This window comes from Capsella rubella, unplaced genomic scaffold (genome assembly GCF_000375325.1).
Source record: "Capsella rubella cultivar Monte Gargano unplaced genomic scaffold, Caprub1_0 scaffold_66, whole genome shotgun sequence".
Lineage (NCBI taxonomy): Eukaryota > Viridiplantae > Streptophyta > Magnoliopsida > Brassicales > Brassicaceae > Capsella > Capsella rubella.
This window is the reverse complement of record NW_006238862.1, coordinates 1-7779: the sequence shown is the minus strand read 5'-3', so window position 1 is coordinate 7779 and position 7779 is coordinate 1. Positions and strand designations below refer to the sequence as shown.

Below are 7779 nucleotides of genomic sequence, written 5' to 3'. Positions count from 1 at the left end.
AAGTTCTACAAATGGATGAAGAATGTTTCAAAGTGTGAAGAAAGATTTGTTGAAATCTGATCACAAATGGGATAAGAACCCACAACCAATGCTTTGACCCAGAAAATGGCTTGTATAAAGTTATTTTGGGTTAGAATATGTTATAATACAATGACTTTGATTGATTACAAGTGCCAGAGATGGATGAAGAATGTTTAGAAGTGTGAAGAAAGACTTGTTGAAATCTAGTCCCACATGGGATAAAAACACACAACCAAAGGTTTGAGGTAGTAAATAGCTTTTATAAAGTTATTTTTGGTTAGAATATGTTATAATACAATGAATTTGATTGATTACAAGTGCTAGAGATGGATGAAGAATGTTTAGTAGTGTGAAGAAAGATTTGTTGAAATTTGGTCCCAAATGGGATATGAACCCACAACCAATGCTTTGAGGCAGTATGTGGCTTGTATAAAGTTATTTTCGGTTAGAAAATGTTAAAATACAATGAATTTGATTGATTACAAATGATAGAGATGGATGAAGAATGTTTAAAAGTGTGAAAAAAGACTTGTTGAAATTTGATCCCAAATGCAATATACTAGTAAAAAAAAGCCCAATAACCACTTAACTTTTCGTCGCTGAGCCTAAATATTCGTGGCTATAAGTTGATATATCCACGAAAGGTCACAAAAATAAATCGTGGCTATAGCGTCGTACCTTATTTTATTCGTGGCTTTTCCTGGCTAGATAGACACGAATTAGTCTTGCGTGATACGTGGCATTATATTAGTCACGAAATGATCACGTATATAATGTGGCTTTTATTGCCACGATTTGCCACATCTCTTTTCGTCGCAAGTTTATATAGCTACGTCTATATATTCGTGGCTAGTCATGTAATTAGAAGAAAAAAAAATTGAAATAGCAAATTGCATGAAATCGTGATTAATAACATTAATTAAACCTGAATAATTAATATAAAATCCTAATAAGAAGATTACATTTGCTAATTAGTCTTGTAGCTTACCAAAAGGCTAAATGAATGCACATTCACACAAAATAACATAATTACTACATTATATTTCTTCTGATGCACCTCAACCATCTACTTTGCTTTGTTGTGTTCTTGTTGGAGGGGCTGTCGGGTTAACAGCAGGACGAGCTTGAACCGGATAACCGTGACGAGGAGCAGTGCCGTAGAAATGCTTAGTTTCTCTTAACAGATTGATATCCTTGTGTTGAACACTGCCTAGTCCATAGATATACCCGTTTTAAGACTTACCACACAGTGAAAGAAACAAAAGAAATAAGAGTCAAGCAACGTTCATAATCAAACACAATATCAGATGAATATAGCAAACTGAACTCACCAAAACATATGAGAATTAATTCAAAATCAAAAAAACTTATAAAACATACTGCACCAATTCAAAATCAAACAAATTATAAACTAAACTGCACCAATTCAAATGAAACAAAGTATAAACAAAAACTGCACCAATTCAAAATGAAACAAACGATTAACCAAACTGCAGTAATTGAAAATCAAACAAATGAGTACCTTGAGATATTCTTTGTTCAGCACAACTCGAGAGAGTATAACACCAGATGAGGCAGTTTGGCTGAGACCATTGAAATAATCATCTTCTTCCATAATCTTGCTCGAGGAGGAAGCCTTCTATGCTGCACTGTGTTTTAAATGGCGCGAGGCGACGTAAGGCGATGAAGGGCTGGTTTGAGCCCTGAGCCTAGGCGCACTTCACTCCGAGCCTTTGGTATCTGAGGCGCAACTACACAAGAAAACATAAAGTTAGTTATATTCATTGATCTCTAAACCATGTTAGCACCATGTGTGAGTTTAAAACCATGTAAGAACCAATAAAAATGTGCATCATCGTTTAAAGAACAGAGAAAGAGCAATAGTTGAAGCCATAAGTCTGAAACAGAGAATAAAAGAAAAACAAAGAGGTTGTTAAAAAGATTAACGTGAAAAGGTTTATCCAAATTGCCAAGACTCTTTAGGTTTTTTAGGAATAGCTGTAGCAGCAATAATGTAATAATGTTCACAGGAAATTAATTTTTGGAAACATAAAAAGCAAGTAAATATTATGTTTAACAATAATTACCTTTTATTTTCATAGGCGCAAAGCGACGAGAGGTGCGTTTGATACCACGGCGTCACGGAGCGACAGCCTTTGGGCCAGAGCCTAGCCTCATCTATTAGAGGAGATGAACCTTTAACCTTACCTCGCCTCGAGCCTAGGCGTCGCCTTTTTAAACACAACTTGCACCTTTTGTAATAGAACTTGAAAAACAAGAGAAAGAAAGAATCAGTTTAAATCATCATCTCAAACACAAGTTAAAATCAAAGCTTGAAATCCTAACACTTAATTAGTTTAAAACTTTTATTAGAACACAACAGAGACTTTAAACAAATGAAGTAAAGACACAAGAAAATAGACTGAACAGATCCTAGTTGTCATACGAGATCCGGCTTATGAACTATATCCAATCGATTTATTAGAACACACATAGACAAAGAACACATGAAGTGAAGACACGAGAGTTAAGCAACTAACCAGATACAGCTTAGCAACTAAAATGAAGACACAAGAGTTAGGAAACTAACCATATCTACTAGAATCATGTGTGCAACACCAAACCAAACATGCATGTGAAGAGACACGAATCTCCAGAAATTAATAACAAATGAAGAACACAGAGCAAACACTAGAGCAAACACATAAAACATCGTCTCAAACTAAACTTAAACAAAGCTTGAAATCTCTTTGAAAGAGAAAAATCAAATTGTGCTTACATCAAACACATCTGAAGTTTATAATTCGGACATATCAAATAAAAAACATTATCTGAAAGACTGAAACTAAGAACCAATCAAAGCTTAACCTAGAAAAATGAGAGAAATCAAGATTAAAAATCATCTGAAGTTTAGGGTTTCTAATCCCAGACAACTAACAGCAAAGAATCAAATTCTATAACCCTAAACAAAGAAATCGAGCTAACAGAGTATCAGGTTAAAAAGTAACCAAATCCTTGACAACCAAGAAGAAAGAGTGAAAGATCTATAACCATAGACAAAGAAATCGAGAAAACCAAAACAAAATCAACCAAACACAGAGATTTATCGCTAGAAGGAGAAGAAGAGATGAAGTAGTACCTGGTACTTGTTGTCGTTCACGACGGCGATCTTGTTGTCGGCCGTAGAAATACATCGAATCTAGCACCGTTGGAAGAGACAGAACGAAGGTGAGATGAAGAGATGAGAGAGAAATCGAGCAAACGCAGAGATATTATCGCTAGAAGGAGAATAAGAGATGACGTTGTACCTGCTAGACCAGAGCCGGAGGTGAAGAGATGCGAGAGACGAGAGTGAGTGCTTAGACTTTAGGGATTCTGTGTTTTCTGATTTTTTTTTCTAAGTATGGAGAGTGAGTGTCGAGAGAGTGTCAAAAATTAAAGGGTCTGGGTCTTAAGTGGGCCAAAATCTAAGAATTGGGAGATGAAATTTTTGTTGGTTTTTTGGTGGAAAAAATGAAATTTCCCCAAAAATGTTTTGGATTTTGGGTTAGAAATCAAATATTCCCCAAATTATTAAATTTTTGCAGATAGGAAATTGTTAATTAAAATCTAAATGGTTTAGTTCAATTCTAAATAGTTTAGGTCAATTCTAAATGGTTTAAGTCAAATCTAAATGGTTTATATTATATATTTTAAATACATTTTTTTCTTTTAAAAGATACTATCATTTTCTTTTTTAAAGATAACACATGTTTTTATTAAAGATTTTTTCTAACTCATATTAAAGATTTTTTATCTATTTAAAGATAGTATCATTTTATTTATTTAATATATTTACTTTAGAAAAAATGTTATTGTCAGTAATAATATAGATAATTTATTTTTATAACATATATTGTACCAGATAAATAGATGCATATTTAATGTGTTTTAAAAAAATAGATGCATATTTATTCAATATATATAGCCACAAATTAACCACGTTATCTTCCGTGGCTAACCTTCTAACCACGAATAAACTACACTAAACAATTTGTCGCTAATTTAGCCACAAATTAACCACGTTATCTTTCGTGGCTAACCTTTTAACCACGAATAAACCACACTAAACAATTCGTCGTTAATTTAGCCACAAAAAAGCCGCGTTTTATGGTCGTCGCTAAATTTTAGCCACGATCGAACCATGTTTTCTGTTCGTTGCTTATTTTGTGGCTGATTATATTTTAGCCACGCACCGTCGTGACAAAAACGAAGCTATACGATTTTTTTTACTAGTGATGAACCCACAACCAATGGTTTGAGGCAGTAAATGGCTTGTATAAAGTTATTTTGGGCTAGAATATGTTATAGTAGAATGAATTTGATTGATTACAAGTTCTAAAGATGGATGAAGAGTGTTTCAAAGTGTGAAGAAAGATTTGTTGAAATCTGGTCCCAAATGGGATAAGAACACACAATCAATGGTTTGAGGCAGTAAATGGCTTGTATAAAATTATTTTGGGTTAGACTATGTTAAAATACAATGAATTTGATTGATTACAATTGCTAGAGATGGATGAAGAATGTTTAGAAGTGTGAAGAAAGACTTGTTGAAATTTGGTCCCAAATGGGATATGAACCCACAACCAATGGTTTGACGCAGTAAATGGCTTGTATAAAGTTATTTTGGGTTAGAATGTGTTATAATACAATGAATTTCATTGATTACAAGTGTTAGAGATAGATGAAGAATGTTTCAAAGTGTGAAGAAAGATTTGTTGAAATCTGATCCCAAATGGGATAAGAACCCACAACCAATGCTTTGAGCCAGAAAATGGCTTGTATAAAGTTATTTTGGGTTAGAATATGTTATAATACAATGACTTTGATTGATTACGAGTGCTAGAGATGGATGAAAAATGTTTAGTAGTGTGAAGAAAGACTTGTTGAAATTTGGTCCCAAATGGGATATGAACCCACAACCAATGCTTTGAGGCAGTATATGGCTTGTATAAAGTTATTTTCGGTTAGAAAATGTTAAAATACAATGAATTTGATTGATTACAAGTGCTAGAGATGGATGAAGAATGTTTAGAAGTGTGAAGAAAGACTTGTTAAAATTTGGTCTCAAATGGGATATGAACCCACAACCAATGGTTTGAGACAGTAAATGGCTTGTATAAAGTTATTTTGGGTTAGAATATGTTATAATACAATGACTTTGATAAATTACAAGTGCCAGAGATGGATGAAGAATGTTTAGTAGTGTGAAGAAAGACTTGTTGAAATTTGGTCCCAAATGGGATATGAACCCACAACCAATGATTTGATGCAGTAAATGGCTTGTATAAAGTTATTTTGGGTTAGAATATGTTATAATACAATGACTTTGATTGATTACAAGTGCCAAAGATGGATGAAGAATGTTTAGAAGTGTGAAGAAAGACTTGTTGAAATCTGGTCCCAAATGGGATAAGAACCCACAACCAATGCTTTGAGGCAGTAAATAGCTTTTATTAAGTTATTTTTGGTAAGTATATGTTATAATACAATGAATTTGATTGATTACAAGTGCTAGAGATGGATGAAGAATGTTTAGAAGTGTGAAGAAAGACTTGTTGAAATCTCGTCCCAAATGGGATATGAACCCACAACCAATGGTTTGAGGTAGTAAATGGCTTGTATAAAGTTATTTTGGGTTAGAATATGTTATAATACAATGAATTTCATTGATTACAAGTGCTAGAGATGTATGAAGAATGTTTCAAAGTGTGAAGAAAGACTTGTTGAAATCTAGTCCCAAATAGGATAAGAACCCACAACCAATGCTTTGAGGCAGAAAATGGCTTGTATAAAGCTATTTTGGGTTAGAATATGTTATAATACAATGACTTTGATTGATTACAAGTACTAGAGATGGATGAAGAATGTTTAGAACTGTGAAGAAAGACTTGTTGAAATCTGGTCCCAAATGGGGTAAGAACACACAACCAATGGTTTGAGGCAGTAAATGGCTTGTATAAAGTTATTTTTGGTTAGAATATGTTATAATACAATCGATTTTATTGATTACAAGTGCTAGAGATGGATGAAGAATGTTTAGTAGTGTGAAGAAAGACTTGTTGAAATTTCGTCCCAAATGGGATATGAACCCACAACCAATGGTTTGAGGCAGTAAATGGCTTGTACAAAGTTATTTTGGGTTAGAATATGTTATAATAAAATGAATTTGATTGATTACAAGTGCTAGAGAAGGATGAAGATTGTTTAGAAGTGTGAAGAAAGACTAGTTGAAATATGGTCCCAAATGGGATAAGAACACACAACCAATGGTTTGACGCAGTAAATGGCTTGTATAAAGTTATTTTGGGTTAGAATATGTTAAAATATAATGAATTTGATTGATTACAAGTGCTAGAGATAGATGAAGAATGTTTAGAAGTGTGAAGAAAGACTAGTTAAAATCTGGTCCCAAATGGGATAAGAACACACAACCAAGGGTTTGAGGCAGTAAATGGCTTGTATAAAGTTATTTAGGGTTAGAATATGTTATAATACAATGAATTTGATTGATTACAAGTGCTAGAGATAGATGAAGAATGTTTAGAACTGTGAAGAAACACTTGTTGAAATCTGGTCCCAAATGGGATATGAACCCACAACCAATGGTTTAAGGCAGTAAATGGCTTGTATATAGTTATATTGGGTTAGAATATGTTATAATACAATGAATTTGATTGATTAAAAGTGCTACAGATGGATGAAGAATGTTTAGAAGTGTGAAGAAAGACTTGTTGAAATCTGGTCCCAAATGGGATGAGAACACACAACCAATGCTTTGAGGCAGTAAATGGCTTGTATAAAGTTATTTTGGGTTAGAATATGTTATAATACAATGAATTTGATTGATTACAAGTGCTAGAGATGGATGAAGAATGTTTAGAAGTGTGAAGAAAGACTTGTTGAAATCTGATCCCAAATGGGGTAAGAACACACAACCAATGGTTTGAGGCAGTAAATAGCTTGTATAAAGTTATTTTTGGTTAGAATATGTTATAATACAATCAATTTGATTGATTACAAGTGCTGGAGATGGATGAAGAATGTTTAGTAGTGTGAAGAAAGACTGGTTGAAATCTGGTCCCAAATGGGATATGAACCCACAACAAATGGTTTGAGGCAGTAAATGGCTTGTACAAAGTTATTTTGGGTTAGAATATGTTATAATAAAATGAATTTGATTGATTACAAGTGCTAGAGAAGGATGAAGATTGTTTAGAAGTGTGAAGAAAGACTTGTTGAAATTTGATCCCAAATGGGATATGAACCCACAACAAATGGTTTGAGGCAGTAAATGGCTTGTATAAAGATATTTTGGGTTAGAATATGTTATAGTACTATGAATTTCATTGATTACAAGTGCTAGAGATGGATGAAGAATGTTTCAAAGTGTGAAGAAAGACTTGTTGAAATCTGGTCCCAAATGGGATAAGAACACACAACCAAAGGTTTGAGGCAGTAACTGGCTTGTATAAAGTTATTTTGGGTTAGAATATGTTAAAATACAATGAATTTGATTGATTACAAGTGCTAGAGATAGATGAAGAATGTTTAGAACTGTGAAGAAAGACTTGTTGAAATCTGGTCCCAAATGGGATATGAACCCACAACCAATGGTTTGAGGCAGTAAATGGCTTGTATAAAGTTATATTGGGTTAGAATATGTTATAATACAATGAATTTGATTGATTACAAGTGCTAGAGATGGATGAAGAATGT

The 7779-nt window shown here is 33.3% G+C and overlaps 1 long non-coding RNA gene across 2 annotated transcripts; it reads right to left on the bottom strand.

Annotated features, from left to right (window-relative positions):
- Positions 1-911: 911 nt before the first annotated feature.
- LOC111831933 lies at positions 912-3417 on the bottom strand. Of its 2 annotated transcripts, XR_002835012.1 has the most exons (5): positions 3330-3417; positions 3161-3220; positions 2109-2287; positions 1544-1772; positions 912-1259 (listed from the first exon to the last, which is right to left on the bottom strand). It is a non-coding gene; the product is annotated as an uncharacterized LOC111831933 (long non-coding RNA). The 2 variants fall into 2 exon arrangements; XR_002835009.1 differs by having other exon boundaries at positions 912-1772.
- Between the last annotated feature and the right edge of the window lie 4362 nt (positions 3418-7779).